Source organism: Neopelma chrysocephalum, unplaced genomic scaffold (assembly GCF_003984885.1).
Source record: "Neopelma chrysocephalum unplaced genomic scaffold, ASM398488v2 Primary Assembly neopelma1_66, whole genome shotgun sequence".
Classification (NCBI taxonomy): Eukaryota; Metazoa; Chordata; class Aves; order Passeriformes; family Pipridae; genus Neopelma; species Neopelma chrysocephalum.
Window position 1 is genome coordinate 13099646 of NW_020897725.1, and position 23999 is coordinate 13123644.

Consider the following 23999-nt stretch of genomic DNA (forward strand, 5'->3'; position numbering starts at 1 on the left):
GTAACGTACAAGTCAGAATTCCATAGCACTCTCCAAAAAGAGGGATAATACATACATACAGGGGCTTTCCTTCTTCATCACAAAACAGGCACAGATGCATCAGCTTTCCACCACAGTGAACTTTAAATATGAGTGTGGGATCCAAGAAAAGAACAAGTAAGTCCACAGTCCACCATGTTGAAGTAAAAACCAGTCCCTTCTTTCTCAAGGTGGCATGTCCCCAAATTAGTTTTTCTGATTTTGTTCAGAGGGACTGGTTTTTACTATTCTTAGCACGATAAGGTCACTGTGGTGGGGAATGAATCAGTATCTAAGCTGGCTCATTTATTGCCAGTAAAGATGTTTCCCATACACTGATTGTAGGATATTATTGGAGGCAACAGTCATGAGGGAGAAAGCACTGTTTGATTTCCAGAACCCAGCTAAGTTTATATGGTTGGCAATAGGAAAAAAGGAATCACCGCTGTTGACTTGAAAATCAAGCAAATTCAGTCTAGAAGTCATTGAGGGGGAATAAACATAGAGTCCCAAGATGCCTTTTATACAAGCACTTTGCCATGGATAAACACACTTTGGAATGAGGCATTTTTCCCATTCCATCTTCTTTGTGTTGATGTTATGTTTCTACCAGGAATAAGGAGTTTCTCACAGATGGGGGTTTTTTTGTCAGTTAGATGAGAACCAGCTTTTGCTAAGTGCCCTCATCCCTACCTCATCAGGGACATTTCTGGAGTCCTTACTGCTTGAAAGCCAACTAAGAGTAAATGACTCCCTATCATAACTCAGTCCCAACCCATGAGAGGGATGAACTGTCAGGCTCGTTCAGGTTGGCTGAGTCACAACATCATTGCTTTCGTCTTTGTGATGAATGTCAGGGATAAAAGAAAAAGCACTACAGCTACATTATTCCTGCTCACAGAATATTGGAAAATGTATTAGATGACTTCACACTGGTTGAAACACAATGCTTGGCTCCCTGAAGTTTTCTGTAATGAAGTTCCTACTTCAATAGCCCAGGGTATATTCTGGGGAGTCCTGATCTGCCCATCAGGTCCCACCTGCCAAGTTCCTCCCTTAGTGCCCAGGATCCCTCTGACTGCATCCACAGTTCTTGAAACACAGTTACAGATTTCTTAGGCTCCTTTCAGAATTGCCTGGCTTACAAGTGGCCATAAAAGCTAACTTTCTCAAGCAGATGTACTAATATGACAGATATTTAGATTACCTTCTGGGGCTGCCCAGAAATGGCAAATCTTCCAGAGTATGGAGCAGTCACTCTCCTGCCTACATATATATCTATTGTAAATTTGTGAGGACAGACCTGTTTCCATCACTTGAACTGAACAAGATGTTCACTCTCTCTCTTCCTCTCTGCCTGCTAAGATTTTACCAAGGAATGTAGAACTCAAGGTGGACTTCTGAGACATATTAAGGAGCCCTCACTCACTTTAGGAACAGAATTGACTGCACTGGAGTTGTGCTTGACTTCAGCACTGGAGAGAGTTGCTGCTTCTCCAGGGAAACACCCAGCTGGATTCCCTTCCAGGATCAAGGACAGACACTGAATATACAGTCATTTCACAGTCTATTTTATTTAAACTATCAATTCAGCCCTTGCCCCCCTGCTTAGGAATACACCACTTTTGGCATAGGGCATTTCTTAGGAGCAGGATGAAATTTCAGGCTGAAAAGCACCGTCATTAGAGTGAGTGACACAGTTCCACTCATGAAGGACTTGAATCATGGCATCCCACCATCAAGCTTCCCATAATACTATTTCCTTCCCTACCCCTTGGACATATTCTTCTCTTTGCATCTTACTGAGCCATTAGCAGAATGATAACATGAATCTCACCCAAGTTCTTTACTCCCAGATCAGTTCATGCACTCCACCTCTTGAAGTCTTGCTCTCTTTGGAGCAATGACAAGTACAAAGGACTATCCCAGAAAAAGAGACCATTATGAAAACCAGGGGAAACTCACCCAAACACCATCACAACTGTGGCACTAAACCTAAGCAGCAACTCTGCCATAGTTGCACTATTATTGAGCTGCCACGGTCTTCATTACTCAGGAATAAAAGTTATTCTCCTATGCTAGGATTAAATACTCTCAGTTGTCTGTGAAACCTGAAGCCCAGGTTTTTCTGGGAATTTTATGAATGTTTCAGAATAGTGCCCGGTTTTGGAGACTATTGAACAGTCCAAGTAGGTATTAACTGGCACTTCTCAATAGACACCACTGTCCACCTACCAGCAACAGTTCTGATACATAAAGGCTGACTGCAGTTTAACCCTTCAGCATCATATCCCAGGTAGAAATTTCACAAACTAGACATAACTTGAGCTAAGGATTAAAGAGGCAGAGTGGTGGGAAGTGGAGGAAGGAAGGGGTGGGCAGTTTCCTTGAGATATAATTAGAGAAAAAAAAAGGAGTAATGTACAGGGAGTGAGTCTATCAGTGAGTGCTATAGCAAGAAAAAGTAGCCTAGAAGTCTGCAGAGCATAAGGCTACTTTTTTCCCCGAGATTGGCTCAGACCAATCTATTTCCTACTCTTCAAACTACAGATTCTTTCCTTCCCCCTTTGTTACGTAGGATGATTTTCATACTGTTTTATTCCTGATCCACAAGCCAGCATTAAGAATAACTGACTGTAAGTTATCTTTTTGATTTCTGTAGTATGAGTTGGAGATACTGTTAAATAAATTCCATTTACAGCCAGTTTGTAGCCACATGAGACAATAGAGATTTCTCTGATACAAGAGAGCTTTCACCATACTCTCATGCTGAAGACCACCATTACCACATAGCATGTAATGGGGCATTTCTGATTCTACCTGATACCAATCAGCTCCATTATTACAGACCAGCTGCTTCCTCACAGCTCAGAGCACTTTGTAGTGTAAGCAGTAACACAGGACAGCAATAACTTGAGATGATAATTTAGGCTGTTGCTCCTTCATAAGTGTCTGGATTTTTACAGGCTGCATACCTTAATTCCCTCTGCCCATTAAAACCTCTTTGGGGAGAATGAGCACGAATTGGTAAAATTAAAAAAAAATCCAGGAATTTGGAGAACAATAACAGGTGCATACAGAAATTGAAAAACATATTAGTTCACTGGATTTGAGTTGGGCTTTTAAATCCCCAGCCAAGCATCTATATATTATGTAGTCTGCAAATGTAGCAAAAGGCAAGGGAAGGATTCTTTCTCAGGGCAGACTGCACGTGCAGGGGAAGAGGGAGGCACTGCCTATTTCACTTCTAGGAAACTGAGACACAATCAAATTGAGAGTAGAAGCAGTATGGTCCTTGGGCACCCAGAACACAGCTATAGCAATGAGTATTCTTTATGCATCAAGTTCACAGAGTAAAATAAAAAACCTTGTCTCGGGGGCTTGGGAGATGCAGTTGTCATGACTTTTAAGGTATTTTATTCAAATTAAAAATTTCAGAATCAGTTCAGGAAACAAAAAACAAGAGTAAAAGGCTTCCTCCTCCTCTGATCACCATGGCACAGCATCACATGCTCCCCTCTCATAGTCTTCTTGCTGGATCCTTTTCTATGGAATGCCTAATTTTTAACAGAATGAGTAGAAAATGCTCATTCCCTACCTGCTCTTGCTCCAAGTAATCTCTATTTATTATCCTGGGGATGCCTAAATGTGTGTTAGTGGTGGTAAAAGAGTGGTGGTTCTGCATACATGCCAAACTGCAGCTGTTGTGACTGGAAGGGCTCAAAAATTCAAGGGGAAAAAAAAACCAACAAAACAAAACAACAGAGGCAGCAGAAAAGTACAGGTTAGGTTGTTTGAGCACCAAAGAGAGCCAGCCCAAGACATGGAGACACATCGCCCACATCTCACACTACCAAACAAAAGGACCTGTTGATTTGACTTTATGGCAGATGGGAGCTGGGAAAGGGAACTTGCTGAGACATCCTCCTGTTCCTGGGGTTGCATGTCCCCGTTCTGGATCCAGGCTCCTGAAGAGTAGTGCCACCTGTTCAACGCCCAGGACTGAATATTGAATTTGATTGTGCAGTTACACCCACAGTATCTCCAAGTCTAGGAGAAGAGCCAGCATGCACCTTGCCCATGTCCTTCATTACTCCTTTTTTCTTTTCCCTCTTCCCTTTTCCTTTCCATTGCAGCTGGCCACTTGCCATAACAGGGAAAAGCGGCACAGGCAGCAGCACACCAAAGCAGCCTAGAGCCTGTGACAAATCACTGCAGAAGGCAACACAGCCCTGAGATGCCAGTCGGCTCTGCCATCTCCAGACAAAAGCAACAAGGAAGTCAATCACTGAGATATTTCCACTCCACTTTTGAATTTGCCCTGGGCACTACAGACTTTTCAGACTCAAATAGATTGTTCTCGCCCTTATCAGCACCAGGACTCGTCTTTAGGAGCTCGTTTGCCCGGTGTGCCTTTTTCAACAATAACCACTAAAGCAATTAACGTTTCCTTTTAAGTTTTTGAATCAAGGTAAAAGCACTCAGCCTGAAGAGTGCTGCTTCCATCAAAAAGGGCTGTTGTGCTTTTCAAGGGGCACAAGAGGATCGTTAAACAGCTAAATACACCCAGGCATAGCGACAGCTTCGTAAGAAATAAGTTTCACAGGGAAGTTTGGAAAGCAGCCGTAAACAAGACCAGATTGAGGGTCCTGGCAATGCATACCCTAAGAACAGGTGAAGGAGGCCAGCAACAAGCCATGGATTTTCCACCTAGGAGCTGAAAAGGAAATTGTAAAGTCTTGTAACAAATTAACCCTCTAATTTTGGGCTGCCAAATTTGTTGCGAGCCCTGAAGCTTTTTGCCTGTAACAGAACAGAGCCAGGTATAGAAAAGGCGAAGAAGCTCTGTGCTACAGCATCCCAGACAACTTCCATGTTCCTGATACTCTTGGCAGAAGAAGCTCTGTGCTACAACATCCCAGACAACTTCCATGTTCCTGATACACTTGGCAGACCAGACGCAGGAGGGGTGCACATCAGCATGTCCACCCTGTGACAGGGAACATGCCACAGTCCTACCACAAGACACCACTGTGCCTTCTAGTTGGCCCCTTTTCAGCCTGATTAAAAGATGATGCCACATGTCAGGCAAAACCAGTCATGTGGACGGCTAAAAGGGTCTGACACACGGGGATCACAGGGAGTGAGGAGCAAAGGATCAGCCGTGTTGGGACAGAGATCAAGAACAGAGCCAACCCTACCCTCCACGTGCAGGGCTGACAGTGCCAGCTCAGAAGGCACACAATCGAAAAGCAGGAACACTCCATCTCTGCAGAAGGTGCTAAGGCAGGTGGGATCATATGAAGAAGAGATGAAGAGCTTGGCACGAGACCTGGAGGGGGGCTGGGTGAGGGGGTGACTTTGAGTGATATGAAAACCTGTCTGCCAGAAGTTGGACTAAGATCCACCAACTCATTCCACACAGCTCCCCAAACAGACACACTTCCTTTTCTTAGTAGCACAGATGCCTATATATATTTAAATAACTGCTCTAGTCAGGGGTTGTACTAGCTGTAGATTCTGAAACTGGGGGAGGGGGAAGGCACTGAAGATTCCAGTATGTAATTTTCTTTCTTTTTTTTTTTTTTTATTTTGGCTTATTAGATTATACCCTTGTTTAAGAACTAACTGTTCTTTTACTTGGTGCCCTTTTGGCAACCATCTCTACCTAGCAATACGTGGGTGTGTGCACTCCCCCAAGTTCGCTTGTACTTGCATAGCAAGTTCAGATGAAATACAGCTCAGAAATTGTACTCCCGCAGTCCAGGAGCAGGAGTATTTAGAGTAATTAATCACTAAAATGAAGAAAAGGCAATGACTGGCACTGTAGAGAAAGAGGGAAAAAATGTTAACTCAGAGCACTACTGAAACGTGCTCAAAATACACAATCTGGAGAGGAATCAGCACGTCTTCCTCAGGATTGCAAAGACAGCAGCTGAACATCACAGCAGCTTGGAGTTGTGCTGCTCACAATCAAAATTCTTCTCCAGGGTGGTGCATCCAGGAGGGTGGATTTGGCCGGTTCCTTTTTCCCCAGGGTGATTTAGCTCTCTCCACTCATACAAGAAATAGTGACAACATTTACTCCCTGAGCGTGGTTTAACCTGGAGAACAGCTTCAGGAAGGTTTTCATGGCCCTGCCCCAGACTGAAAACAGAAGCATCAGCGTGTCTGCCACACATTGCAGTAGCACCTTCCCTCCTTAGAGGGCTGTTTCAAGACACTCAAAGCTGGAAGGTGTCCATAAATCCAGCTGAAGTCATTAAGAAATATCTGAGCTTGGAAAATTAGGATTGCAGATTATTGATTGATGCCCTGGCTTTAATGACACAGGTCTAGCATTTCTACTCGGACATTGTCTAACCCTGATGAGGTATAACTGTTCCCACAGACAAATACCTCTACGGGTCAGAACAGTGTGAACACTTTTAAGCCCCTCTCATCAGAGGTTTAACTCCAAAGTTTGCTGAAGTGTTGATGACCATTAAAAAGAGCTGTGCTACTAATGACGCTGATGCTAGGGTGATAAACCCAGTGCAGAGAGCACTCAAAACCTGCAGGTTGGGGCAATACTGGGCTGAGATGCTTCAACCTTGCCTGTATTGCAGCTTTGTGAGCTATGTGAACCTCTTACGTTGTATTAGACCATATTACAGATAGCTGTGCAGTGCAAATAGCTTAGGGGCATATGGTAGTGCTTATCTCTGAAGGCTTAAAAAATAAAATACATTGCTTCAGACTATTTCAGAAAGGACAGTGCATCCTGCATCCAGATCCCCACAATCATGCAAGGCATAAAGAAAGCCCTTAGCCAAGTGTAATTACCACCAGCACCACAAGGCAAGGTCAATCAAATTGTAACTGTTCTAAACAGCACGGGCATAAGCTGTGATGTTCTATACTTACAGGTTACCCCATTCAGGTGGGATATCCTCACCTATCTTGGAAAAAAACTTAAAGGCAACCAAGGTTAACATTTCTATTCTGAGCAGCACCATACCTTAAGAACTTCGCCCTTCTCTCACTATTGACTTCTACTTTTCCCACATCTTCAAGCTTTTCATGACCACACAGCCCTGCTCCATCTTTCCCAGATTTCTCTCCTCATCACCCACTTTCCCATCTGCAATGTCATTTGTGCCAGCTGTGACTATCATTTTTTGGCTTCTTCAAAAAATATCTCTAGGCATTGTTCCTCACAGCATCTTGGATACAAAATATCTCCCTGAACTAACCCACAGGGACAGTACCTTACTTGGGATAAATTCTTCAGCTGATCGGTGATGGTGGCAACTGGGAGCAATAAGCAGAATACAACTGTTAGTATTCTCATTTCCTCTCCTCCATGCTACTACTTGTTGCACTCATTTGTGTTTTTTTTCAAAGCCACAGAAATTTTTCTTACTCCTGTGTTTTACAGGTATTCATCAAGCTCCCGTGAAAACCAACGTGAGTTGGTACCTCATGAGTCAGCAGTCAGAAAAAACAGCTTTAATGTCTATGTACAAGCATACTGTAGCTTTCATTAATACTTCACATGGTGACTTACTCCCTCAGGAGTAACAGGAGAGGAAAATCTTCCACGGGATGTTTGTGTGACCAATAGCTGAAGAGGTGGATTACCAAAGGATTCAGAGTCACCAGGCACCTGTAACCCTGTTTTATAAACTGTCCTGAAAGGCATATTTTTCTCATGTTCTTCAATGATTTCACACTCCAACCAACCTGTTTTCCAAACCCACATTTGGCAGGTATGAGCTTATTTGGTTTGGAAACCAGTCTCCTAAGTGCAAAAGCTACTTTTTGAAATGGAGCTTTAGTTCTGTGATCTTCTAGACACTTTTTTGAAATTACTCTGAATTTCAAGCTGGTACAGAGCCCAGGGCTTGAATCCAAGGACAGGACCAATCATCACGACTGGCTCTGAGTTTCAACAAGTGGCAAATCAGAAGAAAACCAACCTCAAATCCAATTGCACATATATCCGTTCTATTGTTACTGCCAAATGGCGAAGCGCACAATTCAGAACATAGTGGTTCACCTTCTTCCCAGGTGGGTCTTACAATCTGTTCTGAGCACTGCACCAGCAGCAACCCACTCAGGAGGGCTAAATCTAGCAGAGGTATGGCTGCAGTAGTTTGTGATTTTGGAGCAAATGCATTCTGGCACCTGGAAGTCTTCAGAAGAGAGCACACAGACATAAAGAACAAGATTGCACATAAGGAAGACACCCCATTGAGTTCCTCATACCAAAGGCCCCCAATCTTTTTGAAGAAACCATCAGTGATGCCTGATATGGTGTCACTGTCTCACCTCTCTCATCCCATGCTAAACTCTAGTCCCTTCCACCACTGTCTCCCTACCTTTCCCTGAAACCACTGTCTCCTTGTTGCTTTGATGCATTAAGCAAGGCCACAGCCGCCTGCCACTGCCACAGCCCTGATGTTGAAGAATTCTCACAGCTCAAGCTCAGCTGAAATGAGAGATGGGTGAAAAAGAGGTGGGACTACATGTGCAGCAGAATAAGGGCTTCCTCCCTGCCACAACCCTGCTACTGTTGTTGTCATGGCCACCAAGCAAACTGCAACAGCTGGCCCCTGAATCCAGTTCATGTTGCACTGGGACCAAAGGAGAACCAGCAGCCAAAGCTGCATCACCTCCATGTCCTGAGTGCTGTGTCCAGAGTAGCCCCCAGACACCTGGAGGATACAAGTGCAAGCCTTGTGACTGTGCTCACCTCCAGTCCTCCCAAACACATGCTTAGTCCCTCTTACATCAACCATTATTACCTCATCCTCCCCAAAGGGAAAGTTCTCAACAAAGTTTCCCAAATGAATGCCTTACAGCCTCAGTGAACTGGTATCTTCTAACAAAATTTTTTCACCCCCAGACCTCCAACAGCTCTGAAAAGGAGCTTTACTGATTTCAAAATACCTGCACCATTTTCCGACTGGATATATGGCACAGGTTGATGTTGGTACATATGCTCCATCATTTTTCCCCTTGCTAGAACATGTATTTGAGATTGGTAAGTGAACTCAGTCATCAGTCCATTCTCCCCAGCCCCTGCCTCATTTCTTCTGCTTATTTTAGTCCTCTTCTTTAGTAAAACATAGGAAGAGAGTGGAAATTTTCCACTACCCCAGTGTCTGGTCCTGAGCTTGAAGTTTTCACAGTGACATGAAGATTGGAGGATGCTTTGCAGCTGAACAGAGGTCTCTGATCCAGCAAAGGTCGGTCTTTCATTAGATCAGCCCACGGGTGAAATGAAAGTGTGGTGACATTAGTGAACACCCTACTAGAAGCAAAGACTGCAGACCCACAGATGAGTCACAAAATTTGTCTGTTCCAGTGCTCTAATTACATTGCTCATCCAAGAAAAGCCTCTTTTGGAGCCATTAGGTCAGAATCTGTTCTCCCCTAGCTGTAAATCCCTCATAACTCGGTGAAGTCAATCGATTTGTATTGGTGTAAGCAAAATCAAGCACAGTGTACTCGCACAGCCTTTGATCTCTCTGCCTCCCTCTGAGCACAAGCTCACAGAATGCTATTAAAGAGACAAGAAACCCAGGCCCCTGGGTCTCGTGCCTGCTCCAGGCACTCTGAGCAGCGAGATCAACATCAAGCACTGCAGTTGGGAGGTGAAGTAAAAGGCAGAGGAGAGACAAGAGCCTTCTGTCTCCCCTTCAGGATGAAAGGCTGTGGACCTCCCTGAGGGCTTCCCAGAGGGACATGTGTAAAAGAGTCAGAGCACATCACATTAATAGGTTACATACAAAAGAAAATAAATTATCTATCCATCTATCTATCAATCAGTCTACACTTCACTGACACATTCTACTATCTTTCTATTAGAAAAGCAAACACAGAGAGGCACAGCTCCTGTGGCCCTCCAGGAGACTCAGTGAGCATGCACAGCTTTTCTGATATATGGAACTGAAACACTAGAAGACCAAAGACCATCAAAACCAAACATTTCTCTTTCAGGAAATCACCTCAATGCAGGATTCCAAGCAATGGTCCATTTTGTCCTAACAGGTGTTTTCAGCTTCTTCCTCTTCTTCCAAGTCTCTACCAATGTGCTGTGCAGGAAAACTTGCCAGTCTCTCCTTGGCAAAGAGCTCTGCACTGTGAATGGAAGCAGAAGTCATCATCCAAAAGACACAGGATGTTCCCCCAATATTAAGTGTATTAGGCAAGTAATCAAAGAATGGCCCTGGATCACAGGAGCATTTATTTCCTCCTATTAAATCTAACACAACTTCCATTGAGATAGGTGATGACGTGGTCTTCTGGTTAAGAAGAGCATCAACCACCTGCTTAGTCTGCAGCCCTGATTCTTGCTTCCTGGATAAATAGGGACATCAAGTTCTGAAAGGAACAGGAGAAGAAGGAATTCCTTCAGCAGCCAAGAGCAGCTTGGCTTGAAGAAATTCAATAGAGAAGCCCACAAGAATAGCTTGAATATTACTGATTGTGTTGGAAGATATGAAGAGTAATGGAAGGCCATGACAGGAAGGCTGGAAAGCATAAGGACATTCCTCTGTCTCGGATTGCCTCCAAGCAGAAGAGTGGCTAAGGAATACAAAGATTTTGGAATGCAGAAAGCTGAAAGGTTGTCCACTCTTGGACATCCTGAACCCAATGTTAGTTCTCACAAAGTCATTTGTTAAATGCGGATGACTCAGGAAAAAAGAGCTTTTGAGGAGTTGTTTCTAATAATGTTGTAACACCTATGAATATATATCCATTTTGGACATGTATTTACATTTCTTTCATTCAGGTAATGCTCTTGAGGAGGGGTTCAAACGTAAAACCTCTTCTGTTATTTTACACAAATCTCTGCCAGGCCTTCTACCCCAGGCCTTGCATTTAATACACCATCTCCAGGTTCTGAAATTAGGTCCCCGGGTTCTACATTTTCCACAGCACTGAAATGTGCACAGTATGATGCAGACAAAGACAGAGATATCTGTAATGGCTAATATGGAACTGTATTGATTTTGTTAGTTATATGATGTTTGTTTACTTTTTTAAGCCCTGTTTGAGAACATTTTCTGTTCCTTTCGGGCTACTGACACATTTTCCATTTGCTACAGGAGCTAATATCAATGCTACACCGTGCATGTGTAAATTTGTTGGGTGAGTAGGAGGGGATGCTTCCTTCAAAATATGGGCTCTTCAGACCAGATTCTGCACACATTCATCTCAGTTTAAAGTCAACAAATACACTAAAACAATCAAGTTCCACAAGATTTACAGAAAACAACTGTGATTAGAATCTGTTCCAGTCTGTCAGGATCCACCATTTTTGTCTGTTGGGAAAGCTGTAGGTGTTCTCTCCCACTCCCTGTTGTTGGAAGGAGATGGGAACACAATACCACATGGGAATAAAAAAGCAGCTTTATGGTGAACTGATATATGAACAGGAATTAACAGGATGGTGGAAAGGGGATGAATCAGCCAGTCCCAGGGAAGACAAAGAAATTTTTCAGACACTACCCTGGATCTCACCCACTCAGACAGAGCATCTTTTTTTGGCCCCTGTGATACATCACTTTTTCCTCTCATAAAAACCTAGTATTGCAGTATCAAGGAAACCCATAAAAATGGCCCTGCTAGGAGAAAATCAACTGATCCTACACTCAACCAGTGGTGCATAGTCATTCCATGGGCACCAAGTCAGCCCAAGGCATCCAGAATTGCTTTTGTGTAAATGAAGTTCAGACCAACACTGAAGGATAGAAAACATGGAACTCAACCAAAGTCTGGGCATCTGCACTTCCAGAATTAGGGAAGCGTTCATTCAAGCTATGGAACATGAAGAAATACATGGTCATGATACCTTAGGTTATTTCAACAGCATGTATCTATCTCACTGTTATTGTAAAAGACCCAGACTTGAAGGCCATGCAGGGGGAAGCAGGTCTTGAAATGCCAACATGGAGGCTGTACAAAGGCTTAGAGGGCTCTTCTGGAAAAAAAACATGCATTTGGGCTTAAATCTGTGTGGTAAATTATCTGTTCTCCCCCTGGTGCAGGCAAGTAATTCCTCTCACTTTAATGGACAATTTTATGGCTGCTAATAACATTTGTAGCTTAGATAATGACAAGGATAATCAAATCTCATGCTTGAGGGCATAAACTGATTGCTGCAGGGGTTAGCAACAAAATCACCATTGCCATATATTGCACAGGTGTATTATGGGATAGATTTCCTTCCTCCAAAGTAGAAAGGCATTGGTGTCTGCCAAGATAACAGATTGGGTGATTGTCTGTGTTATGGAAATTGCTGGTTTGTATGCATGGGATTTAGGGAAAGAGGAGAAACCTCTTTGTTTCTGCATGACAGAATTTGCAAGGTGCATATCAATGTCTGGTCTAGCACAACAACTCTCTTAAAGTCAAGTTCAGCCTTGACCATAACAAAGTCCACTGTCAGACAGCAAATGCTGCTGTACATTTAGTTCAGTACTCAGAAACATCCACAGAGTACATAATCCCAGAGGGTGAGGGCTGGGAGAAAACCTCAATAAACCATTTGACTTGTTTCAGGACGCTTAGCTCCTCAAGGGTTACTGAACTCCCCAGTCAGTTCCTGTATCACATCTCTCAGACACCCATTCCTAGGAACACATGGCTTGGAGGAACCTCAGCAGATAACCCAGTCCATTCAGGTCTGAGGCAGGCTGAAGTACACCAAGCCCATGTGTGTTGGACAATGGTTTAATCTGTTCAGACAAATATCCCATTACTGGTACTTCGTAGGTTCCCTATAGAACATGTTACAGCTGTTTTCACAGCTGATGTTGAACATACATCGCTGGTGCTGAAGTGTAAATTTGCATATTTATGTAGAAATGTTCTCTTTACAACCACCTTCCACATATTTGAAGCTGTTATTATTCTCCTCTTTATGTATCTCTTTTCCAAACTAAACAATTCCTGTCCACACTGAATACTGGTCAAGCTTTCTAGTAACATTTTGATTTTTCTCATCCTTTCTCAAAACATGTGTGCCCAAAACTGGATCCAGTTTCCAAGATGAAGCCTTCCCACTTTATCAGCATGGTGTTGCACTACTTGCAAGTAGTCAGTTCATATCATCTTCCTATATGTGTGTTTGATATTTTCTTTTTCAGTGTAAAACTGTGCACTTGACTTTATTGAATGTTGCCATATTGATTTCAGACCATTTCTCCAATTTATCAAAATAATTTTGTATTCTGGTCCTGCCCTTGAAGTGCTAGCCATCCCTCTTATAATTAATATGTGTACTCTCTGTTCTATCTGACAAGCCATTAACGGCAAAATTGAAAATATCAACCACAAGACAGGCCCTTGTATGACTGTACATGTTATGTCCATCCAATCTGACAGAAAAGTAGGGATAACTACTTCTACATTTTTTTATCCTATTGTGAAATTATCTGGTGGCAGATTTAGCAGGGGGACGCTGGGTTTGTATCTTCTGCCCCATTTACCTGCACAGTGTATGTGCTTTTCACACACGTGATAAGTCCAGCCACAGTCCAGCCCCTAGTCCACAGCATGTGTCCATCCAGACTTTGTACCCACCTGTGGCAACCCAATCCAGTCTAGGTTTTTTTACTGTAATTATGCGAACTCAATGCTATTATCATGCCATGCATGCAATAAACATCAGGACCTACTGCTCCCCCACTATCAGTTATTTATTGTGAAAAAAAAAACCAACTCAGAAATGTCCAACATGAGTCACTCAAGAAAAATCTGGGTTTGTTCCAGCTTGTCCCTCATTATCCCCTAGGTACTTTCATGCTGATTAACTGCTTGGTCAAATATCTTTCTGAAGATCAAATTTAGGCTGACTGAGCATTAACTCCCCATGTTCTCTCCTGTCCCTCTTTTAAAGATAGGCAGCATGTTTGTTTTTCCCTGGGACAGCCACTGGTAGAGCTGTTCAAACAGCAGCCATAAAAAAACTGGTGACACTGCTAACAGCAAGCAGTTGCTGCTAGAGAAGAGGTTTGATTCTTATCCAGATATTCAGCTGGAGACAAAATTGTAGGATGCACTGATAATCCCTCAGAGAAGCAGGAACCTTCAGAAAAAAAAGGACAAGATAAACTTACATAGATCCCAAGCAAGATCCAAGACAAACTTCAAACAGCCTCTGGGTGTATGGAACCATTAAAACTAAGGGAGGAGGAGGATAGTCCATACCTTGCCTCAAGGCAGTACATATGCCTAGGTCACTCTTGACAGATGCTTGTCCATCCTGTTCTGCAAGACCTGGCAAAGAAGAGTCCATGCCCTCCCCAGGCAATGTATTTCAGTGTTTCACTAGTATCATTGCTAGAAAGATTTATTTTTTTTTCTCTGTGGCCACTCTAACACTTCCTTGCTGTTGTTTAACACCTTTCCTTACTCAGTGTACCACACTTGAGTTCTTCAGGAGCAGACCTGAACAGGAACAGTCAGGTTTTGATCAGATTTTAAAGGGTCCACAGACTGGATTCTTTTCAAAGAGAGCATGGAAATATTTTTTAACTCCTTACCACCCAACCTGCAGTCAGGTTCCAGCAAGTCACCCAAATTAGAACCACACATGCTCAAGAGCCAGCAAGTTCCGTTGTGACACCTGTTGCTGGATATACTCGGAGCCAAGCTTGCATCCCATGCCTTTACCTCTTCAATACCACCAGCCTTTACTGTGGTCCATCTTGAGAAAAGAAAAGCTTCCTGAAACATTTAAAAAGAAATCTATGTCATACCAAAATGCCAGTGGCTGATGTACCTACATCATAAGGACACTGACTTCAAACATCATACAGCAACAGTAATGGAGACTTTGTGAAAAAATATCTTTGGTGCCAGTCCAATAAGTCAAACCAGACCTGAATGCAACCCATACAGCATAAACTATCACAAGCACAGAAGTGGTATGAGGGCTTCTGAATGAAAATATAATTGGGGGGAATATTTGGGAAAAAAACAGAAGTTAAGCCACTCTGAATCACACCTAGTGCTTTTCACTCATTAAAATAAACCTCTTGGATGTGCAGTACATTCATTAACTGACTTGCAACACCGTTAATTTGCCTATGTTAGCCTACATCACTAGGTATCAGCTTGTGCTATTTCCTCTGACTAACAGAGTGCACTCATTAAGGCAAACACATTGCTACTAAAGTACTAATTGTTTAGAAAAGTGCCCTTTAAATAATAGGCCTTTTACTACTAGGCAGGATGTGTTTTAAGAGCTTAAGCCTTTGTTGCCAAAAGACTGGATGATCATTTATTCGTTTGCCAGACAAAGATACCAGAAAAGAATTAAAAAGCTGATAAGGCAATAGCATAGCCTGAACAGCAACCAGCTCCTTTCTTTTCTTGGGATCTTCATTCCCACATGGAACAGCAAAAGAAGGGAGAAACTTTAAAGGAGAGAGGTTGAGAAGATCACTGAATTCTTCATATATCAGTTGAAAGGTCAGCTGAAGAATTCAGGTCAAATTACTGGGATTTCCAGGTGCTTTGGTACAGATCCAGTGTCACTGCTTTAAATATCAGTTGCCTAGAACCAGCCTTATCTCATTTCTAAAGCAAACAAACTGTAGATCAGGGGCTTGTATAGAGCATGTGGCAAAGGGATGGTGGGTAAATCAGTTCAAAATGTTGGGCTCCATGCTTCCACATCCCAAAATAAGGGTTTTTTTCCTCTTTGACAGTCTGGGGCAATCCAGGTTTTTCACAGCCTCGTATATGTGACAACCCTGAATAATGCTTAAAGGGCATCCTTCTACTGTTTCTAGTCCTCAGGAGAAAATAATGTATGCTTTATCCTATAAGGAACTCTTCTAAAATTCATGGTCTACCTCTGGAAGCCCAAGAAGTTCTCAAAGGCCAGAAAAATGTGGGTGAGCACTGAGCCTTCAAGTCACCTCTGCAAGTGTGAGTTGTTTTTCTGATGCAAGATTGTAACGGAGAGTTCAATCATCTTTATTTCATGAACAGTTTTAAAATATTTCTGATGCAGTATCTTACACGACGCAGCCTGCATGCAGAGCCTTATGGACAGAGCTCCTTCCTGCTGCTTGAGTTGATTTTGCTGCAGAACAATATTTCATATTTACCCAGAACAAAGTTAACTTAAGAACCAAACTGCAGATTTTTAAAAATTATTACTACCATAAACCAATTTTCACTGAGTGAAGTCAGATTTGTTTCACCATAACAGTTCAAATTATTAACAACTAATAGCAACTGTTCTGTAGTTCAAGTAATGGACGTCTAGATCTTTGAAACAAGAATATTTAACACCTTTTCCTACTGTGTCTGATCCTGAAAAGTTCCATATGGGTATGAAATGCAGCAAAGTGACAACTCAAAACTCCAGTTTTGTTACAACAGTTAATTTCTTATACAGTTTCCATAGCCTTTGATGGTTTAAACACAGGAGGAGGACATCCTCTCCAGAGGACATCAAAAGAAAAAAGGGTAGAAGAAATAAAATGTTCCATCTGCACCCAAAACGAGTTAGAGGTGGCACACATCGGAAATTGCTGAGAGTGCCAATTGCCTTGGGAGTAGATCTTTTATTTCTATCTCCCCTTCAATATGTCAAGAATATCCCTAAATTTGGAGTCTACGAGCATTTCCTCACAGCTAATCTCCTGCATTACACAATTAGAGAGAGCTGCAGCAGGTTTCATTGATCAATCTGTGCCCTAAAGCTCTCTGTGAAATTTTCCTGCCTGAGAAGGCTCACGCAGCCAGCGAAGGGAGCGATCCTCTTCTGTGGTGGGAGAGCAAGGAGATAACCAGCTTCCCATCAGATGCCTTTTAACCCCACTACTTGCCCGCTTGTCTCTGAAGCTCTTTTTTCCTGCTGGTTCAGGGAATTGAAAGGACAATACAGTCTATTACCTTCTAAGCATCCTAATCAGTAACAAATATATGAGTCCTTAATAGAGAGATTCCTTTCTCAGGCATTCGCTAATCACCTCCGTAATGAAAGCAGTTAAAAAGGACACTGAACCCTTTAACCAACTGATGACTGCATAAGGTGCTTGTGGCAATTGGCCATATATATAAGGTCATTTAACTCCTTGAAAAGAAAAAACTGCCAAAAAACTTTGGAGGTTCTTCCCCCAAAACAAACAAACAAACAAAAAGGTAAGTGCACATTACACTTAAAAAAAAAAAAAAAAAAAAAAAGAAAAAGCAAAAAAAAACATAAAAAAAAAAAAAAAGAAAGAAAGGAAAAAGCATCTCGGGGGATCAGAAGACGCTGGATCAGAAGAGGTTGTTAACAATCTGGCAGTGATGAAAGAAAGGAAAACAGACAAAAAACAAAAAAAGAACCACACACCACAACAAATAAATGGAATAAAAACAACATTCTTCCTCGAGATTTCCCTTTGCTCAAAGTTTAAGGTGCACAGTAGACATGTAGTTAAGCCTTTCACTTTCAATTAAAAAAATACAAATCAGTATAAATGTTTAAGTGAACGTATACTTTAACACCACAAACTCTGTTTGCTTCATTATTAAGGATAAATAAATCTGAAAACTGCTGTTACAGATAATTTCCAGGAGTTGATTTGCTATAAAATACAGCTCCTTGAATTGTAGAATTCTTGACAAATAAAGATCTCATCCAAAACGAATGTGACTCAAAATATTCTCTCTGTTACTTACGACAGACTTTAGATCAGGCCTTTATTTCTGGGTTTGGTTTTTGTTTGTTTTTCTTTTGGTTTTGCCAAACATTCCCTTATCCATAGACACTCTCACTTTAATCAAAGGAAGTGTTATAGCCACAACACCAAAAATATCAATGTTAGTTGTAGCTTATTAAGTCACAGACACTTGGGGAGGGTACAGGTAACGTGATAATCTATTCAACTCAAAGTCAGCAGATTCCACAGACTATAATCCTGAACAAGTAACAAATTAAAATTAATTTGCATCACAGCAATGTCCATGTGTGATATTTCTGAAGCAGTCCATGGCTTCACTCAAAAATATCCAAAAAGAGGTGAATAAGCCTGCTACACACAGCAAACATCTGTTACAAGTCCACAGTTTGAACTCATTAGTTCAACTTACAAGCAGCAAGGGCTCTCTCTTATTAGTTCTGCATCACCAGCAAGTGTCCTTGCTAACATCTGTTAAAGAGGAAGGGGATATTTCATGCAGCCTTTATCCATATCCAGCCAAGGATCTTCAATAAAATCCATAGAAAGTGGATACCTAATAGCCTAAAGGGCCTTTGACAGAAGACACATAGTAATAACAGAGATAATTAGCTAGAACAGTAAATGATCCTTCATGAAATAAAGCTCCAGGTTCTGCTATTATTGTATGTCAGAAGACCTAAGCTGCAGGAGTTTACTAGTATCACCTTGAACTCATTATGGATCTCTGTCTTTGGTTCATCTCCACTGTTTAATCTGGCTGTGAACTAATGCCATGTTGCCTGACAGAGAAAGAAGTGAGCTGTTTGGCAATTAGAAGTAGTTCCCAACCTGAGCCTTCAGAAAGTCATTCTCTCTTCTTGTCTCTAAACTGAGGATAATTTTTACACAGAGGTGTTGTGAAGATGAATCACCTAATGCCAGTACAGAATTCTGAATATAAAGTACTGTGCAACTCCAGCTCAAAGCCATCAGAATGGCTTTCAGCATTTACAGGGGAATATGCTCTGGTACTGAAGGAACTGAGCACCTCAGCTCAGATTGCATTCAAGGAAACACAACAGCATCCTGGGCCATCCTTCGTGCCAGACCAGCAGTGTCTGTCCCAAAACTCATGGTGTCCAACAGGAAAGTTCTCTGTTAATCAGTTTTTCTTTAGTCAAGCCTTATAGTTGTGAAGCTGTTCCCAGAGAAAGAAGAGATTTTTATTCTTTTTAGTTGAAGCAGACATTAGCCCATAGCTAACAGCTAAATTTCTTCCCTTATTTTCAGTTGAAAATACCTAATTTCCCTCCCAGTTCTGCCTTGTGAATTTCTACTTGCCATCCTTTTATTCCTTTTATCTTCTTCAGCTAACTTCTTTCCCAAAAGACTCACCAACACCTGTAGCTTGTAACCTTGATAGTGGGTAAACACAGATATTTCTGTTCTGACACTTGCAAAGGTACATATATGGGTTTACTGCACAGAAAATTAATCAATAAGCAAAGACCATAAAGTGGAGAAAATGGAACTTCAAAGATCTTTGATTTTCTTTCTCAAGAAAAAACAAATTAGCCCAAGAACTATTAGGGCTCAAGATGTAGAAAAAAGGATAAAATCTTCAAGAGGTCATCCAGTCCATCTTCCTTCCCAAAGGCGAAAGCAGCTATAACTCAATGATTCCTGAGAGATTTTTTTCTAATCTCTTTTTAAAACAGTCTCCTTAGGCAATCTCTACCAGCACACAACCACCCTGACAAGAGGAAAGAGTTTTCTTCATGCTTAATCTAAATCCCACTTGCTTCAGCTAAAGAAAGAAGTTATGAATAGTTAGGAGCAAGTGAAAGAGCACCAAATACTAAAAAACTACAAGACACTAATTTTCAGTAAGGAAATCTGCCGACACCATCACCTAGTTCAGTGGACAGAAGTTTCTTGGCATTTCTCTAAAACTGTTTTCTGACTCTTGCTGGCTGTTACATTTGCACTGCCAGTGAGCCATACAGTGGGAAGTTGCAGGTCAGCATCACTCCAAGCTGTACTTTTTACTTGCTTATCAGTGATTTTTAAAAAGCTTTTGCTGAAGTGCCTCTGGCAGGAATGTGAGGTATCGTTGCAAAACCAGTCGTCAAGAACTCAAGAACTGTTTCCACAAACACATGAGCAAGTAGCCTCAAAGACTCCTCTGTGTTAGCAGAACAGTATTTTGGATTTTTTTTTTTTAATCTCCAACAAACAAAGAAAATAGTGTGAAATGATCTTGCAGAATTTTTTAATTATGCAGGGGAGTATGTGGCTCACTGAAATTGACCTCCTTCTTGCCTGCGAGATGCCACCAACATTCAAGTCCTGATCATCCAGTATTCTTCACTAAAGCTTCAGATGGTATGAATTAATACATTTATTACTTCATGGTATCTACAAGCATTCACCTCACCAGAAAATCTTGCCCTCTGTTTTCACCTGAGTTTATTAGTAACTGATTGGCTTAATCTACTCTGTGTTTGTTTGGTTTTTTATAAGAGATATGACCTTCATGGTCCAGGTAAGTCATGAATGTAGCAGTTAATTGGCCAAAACAACGTCCTTATTCTCAGTCTTTCCCTTTCCATGTCTTGTTTTCTTCCTTTCTTTTCTTTATTTTCATTGTAAGCTGTCCATCTGCCACAACTCCCTACTGAAACCTTTCCAGTGGACTGGCTTTAAATATTACCATACATCAAAACCCAAGACCAGGCTCAAAAACCCAGAGGTTGGTCTTAAAGAAGGAGCACCACAGACAAAATAATTCACATGTGAAAACACTTCGGTCTTCTTCTAACCCAAATTAGAGACATCATTGTATTATTAATTTGGTGGGTTTATACCCATTTTACAGAAGGGTAAAGTGATGCACATAAAGAATATGAAGACTCAACTGCTATTCCAAAATGGATTTAAACATGTGCTTGCTTAGTTCATTAATGCAGGTTCAAACTCCCTGTTAGGCCACCATCTGCCAGAAAAATGCAATGTCCTCATCTGGATGCAGACAGTTCATCAGTAGCCAAACAGCCATCAATAGGTGCCTGTTCCATTCACCATTACAGGTATTGCACCACATTCTTAAAAAAGCATTTTGTCTGTGTTCACCAGGATAGTTCATTCAGTGCTTGTAGTAGGTTCAAAACTGAAAACAAAGGTGCAAAAGTTATAAAAAGAGACTAGCAATTCACAGCACAAACCATCTTAATTCTGCGCCCCTTACAGTCACTTCTCAGGAAAAAATAATTAAATAACAATCTTCAATCTGTTTGTTGTTTCAGTTCATTTTAGGGTGACATAAACAGCTTTCAGTTCTTACATTCTGCACAAGCCTCCAGAAATATTCAGTGTTTACTAGAGTTCGGTGGTGTTAAATCAAGTATGACTATCACCCTTTAAGGCCTAAATGATAGAGCGATATCCATACCAATAACACATTTTGACAGTGTTGACACCTGCCTACATAGAAGCAGTTTACTGACTCTTATAGACCTGTAGAAAAAGGCACTAAAACTTATCAGTAATCCCAGTAATAACCTTTTATTTTCAAAAGTTGGTCTTTCCCTTCGTGCCTCTTGAAGAACTCTGTGGCATATTCTACAGTGTATCTCATAAAAGACAAGTAGCTGGATGGAGAATTTCATTAAACTACTCTCTTTCATCATTTTCACTGTGTAACTGAAAATGGATAGGAAATTATACTAGCTAACTGAAACTAGAACAATCCTGAAATAAACTCAGCAACTGATAAGAGCCAAGAAAAGCTTAATAGTTCTTTTTGAGCACCTGAAAACTTTCACAGAATTCAAACATAACCAAAACTTTGTGAAAGCTGATCCTTTTTTGTCCCCTAATGGATTTCAAGAGCAGACTCATTGAATGATGTAGCACCTGCTGTTGTCAGTCTTTTTGTTCTTGTGTCAGTTGAAGAAAAAAAAAAAAGAAAAAAAAAGAAAAAAGAAAAGAACATTGCACTGCGGAGTAGAAAAATATGGTGTGCCCCAGGTGAAAAACAAACTGTTTCCATTTACTTGATTAGCCCTCGCTTCTTTGTTTAGTACTCAGCTTGACAAGCAAGAACCCCCCACCACCCTCCAATAAAAGCCAAATGCCATAGATTTGAGGAAATGTGAGAGCTGACCAAATCTCAGCACTTCACCTCACACAGGAGGGTTTCAGGTTTTCATGCTCCCTTCCAAACAGGTCTTTAATGGTGTGTTTTCACGGGAAGCAACAAGCTGCAAGGGTTGCCCGATGAGGGGAGCCCGGAGCAGCGGTGATGGACGGGAGCTGAATCTTCAGCACCACAGTCCCAGGGCACTGACGAAGTTGTCCCTTCAGCACCACGGACTGCGGACATTGCTGGAGTTGTCCCTTCAGCACCACGGTCTGAGGACACTGTAGGATCTACCCCTTCAGCACCACGGACTGGGGACATTGCCGGAGTTGTCCCTTCAGCACCACGGACTGGGAGCACTGGTGGAGCTCTCCCTTTAGCACCACAGTCTGGGGACACTGCCAGAGTCGTCCCTTCGGCACCACCTCCGGGGACACTGTGGGACCTGTTCCTTCAGCACCAGCGCCCGGGGACAGTGCCAGAGCTGTCCCTTCACTCCCCACTCCCCGAGGGTGAAGAGGGACCTTCCCTTCAGCACCACGGTCCGGGGACACTGCCGGACCCGTCCCTCGGGCAGCAGCGCCAGCCCCGCCCCGCCCGCGGCCGCCCCGCAGCGCCGCTGCCCCGGCACCTGCCGAGAAGCACCGGCCTCCTCCCGGCTACCGAGGGCAGTGGGCTGATGGGCCACGGCCAGCCATAAACGCCTTTGATTTAATAAAGCTACAGTAGTTGAAATCAGCACAGCAAAGAGGTAATTGCTTCAGACATGTTGCTAGCACGGCAGTATCACGGAGTACAATTAAGTTAGACATAAATTAGTCTGCGACCACATTCATACTGCTCGACTTTGTGGTCCTCTGATTCCTGTCACTGTTTTCTCAGAAGGGAAGTTTTGTGGAGATAGAGGTACCCATCCAGATTAGGGAAGGCAAGGTCTTTGTTCATTCAGTTTTAAAAATCAGCCCGTTAGTTAGACACACTTTTGCTGGAGTACCTACTGACTACAGCATGTTCCTCAATGCATACCCCACTGCATGTGCTCCTGGAAGTCTGTCTGGAAGGTTTTAGAGGGAGAAGGACATGTATATAAGAGCATACACACAGATTGGACATGTATGTAAGAGCATACACACAGATTTTAAAAAAAGAATCTTCACTAGCGATTAATATGGACATTTAAAATCACTCCCCAATGCAAGAAACACAGATAAGAACTCTTATTTTCCTGAGAACTTAGACAAATAAAGTAATTTTTTCCCCTCTGTGAGCCAAATTATTTTAGGATAATAAGAAATTAAAGAAGAATTCTCCATGCTCACTTTTAAAGACTACCAGTAGATCAGATATCATCAGGAAGCCACTTTAGTACAGAAGAGATGGTACAAAAAATAGCAGTGCATTTGGCAAGATGCAGATAGCAACTATTAATAAACTTTTAAAAGACGGATCAGATATCCTCCAGGAGCAGAGCTTCCCAAATGAACAATTGTTACAGAATGTCTGTCTTTCTACACCATTCTTTATTGTTACTCTTCCTCCCAGTGGTTCCCTGTTGCTATACACATTTTTGAATTTAAACAATTCTGACATCCCAAAGTGCCTCTGCCTACAGAAATGCACGCTATTCTCTGCATGCTGAGGTGCTCCAAGCTTCCTAAACAAATCCCAGCTCTTTGCAGGAGAAAATGCTAAAGCTTCCCAAGCAAGTTATACTTGTTTCCAGGTGAAATATGATCAAAACAGCAAACTACTGTACAAACAGCCCTTTCCACCTGTCATCAACTGAGCTTACAAATGCAGCAAGTGTTGCAGCCAGTCTTAGGCAGGAGTACAGGGCACCATGAGTGCACCATGAGTACACAGACGTGTGCATGGAAGCCTTGTTGTAATCCAGAGGGGTACGACAGTCCAGTATTCACTTAGCAGAAATAAGTGACAAAAGACAGGTCAAGGATGAGAGACCCAGTGGCCAAAGGAGGAAAGAGAGTTCTGACATTGTAATGAACAGCGGGAAATACAAATCATCAGCCAAAGTTCCATTCTACTTTATATTCTATAACTTATTAATATTTGCTTTTTATATTAATATATCTAATAGCAGAAAAGAAGAAGAAATTATCCCTTAAAAAATCTTATCTTTGTAAGGGCAAATAGGCTTTATACTGTCAGATGATCTT

General features: G+C 42.0%; 1 protein-coding gene across 1 annotated transcript in view; it reads right to left on the reverse strand.

Moving 5' to 3' along the window:
- Positions 1–10085, reverse strand: part of KCNK9 (potassium two pore domain channel subfamily K member 9) — a 70788-nt gene extending 60703 nt beyond the window's left edge. Inside the window, exon 1 of the mRNA XM_027684497.1 lies at positions 10014–10085. The gene's annotated coding sequence lies outside the window, so the exon portion shown is untranslated. The remainder of the gene's footprint in view (positions 1–10013) is intronic.
- Positions 10086–23999: the final 13914 nt, after the last annotated feature.